Source organism: Populus euphratica, unplaced genomic scaffold (genome assembly GCF_000495115.2).
Source record: "Populus euphratica unplaced genomic scaffold, PopEup_1.0 scaffold132.1, whole genome shotgun sequence".
Taxonomy (NCBI): Eukaryota; Viridiplantae; Streptophyta; class Magnoliopsida; order Malpighiales; family Salicaceae; genus Populus; species Populus euphratica.
In genome coordinates this window covers 436,449-437,773 of record NW_011500019.1, presented here as the reverse complement: position 1 = coordinate 437,773, position 1,325 = coordinate 436,449, and positions in this window count along the sequence as shown.

The following is a 1,325-nucleotide window of genomic DNA, read 5'->3' as shown; positions in this document are numbered from 1 at the left end:
TTTTGTGGCAATAGGAGAAGGTCTCTATACATCAAAATAAATGAAATCAAATGGTGAAGAAGAAACATAAATACTTCAATTAAAAGATAAAGCGAAAAATTTTGCCAGTTTACATCCACTATAATCAGAAATACCACAAGTTTTCAAATTTTCTAAAGCTCCTGTGGATGTCAAAAATCTCACACGAGAAGACGAAACATGACCTAGATGAGAATGCCATATATAAAAACTAGAAGATGAAAGACTCAAATGAAAGGAAGACAAATCAACAGTAGTAGTAGCAGCGGCGACAGCAGCAACTAACACTTTTAACTCATCCAAAATATATAGTCCATTCTCCCTACGGCCTGTCCCAATCAGCTTCTAAGACTGCAGATCCTGTACACAACAAAAAGAACCAGAAAACATGACTAAATAACCATCAAAATCACATATTTGACCAACAGACGCAAGATTCAATTTGAGTTTTGGAATAAGATAAACATTAGGAAGAGACAAGTGAAGTATGACAATAGAACCAACACCTGCTAAGGGCATAGAAGTGTTATTAGCAGTCATAACAGGAATAGAGGACAAAGGGGACACAGAGGTAAAAGATGAAGAATCTAGAGACATATGATGGAAAACATCAAAATCCAAGACCCATTCAGAGTGTGACATACCTGAGAAACTCTGAGGCAACTGACCTATGGAAGAAGAAGCAGACATTACTTGTGGCTGCAAGGAAAAAAACTTCTGAAATTGTTTAGCCAAAGTATTAGGATCGGTAATAGTGCTTGGGGAAGCTACTACTGTGGTATTATGGTGTGGTGGTTTATAACTCTAAGGTGGTCTATGAGCATTAGATTGTGACTGGTTGCCTGATTTTTAAGTCTGATTCTGATGTCTCAACTTAAGACACTGAGTCTTCCAATGACCTTTCTGCTTGCAGAAACTACACTCATCGAAGTCCAACTCTTGTGTAAGACTTGTTCTGATGATTAGAAAATGACTTAGAAGGTATTGCTAATACCAAAGGATTTGAAGCAAAAAGAATTCTCTTTTCAGAATAAGACTGAATATGTATTTCTTCAGCCAATAACTCATTGACAATAGAGTCAACAGAAGGCAATGGAAAACAATGTAGAATTGAACCTCTAAGTCATTCAAAATCACTGCGAAGTGCTGTTAAAAACTGTACCAATCGTTGCTGCTCTCTACGCTCAATAGAGGCACCACATGCCTTTAATTTTACCGATTCTGTAAGAGCCAATTGATCTCAAAGATCTGTCATAGCAAAATAAAACTCTTGAATACTCATATTCTTCTGATGAAGAGCTCGTATG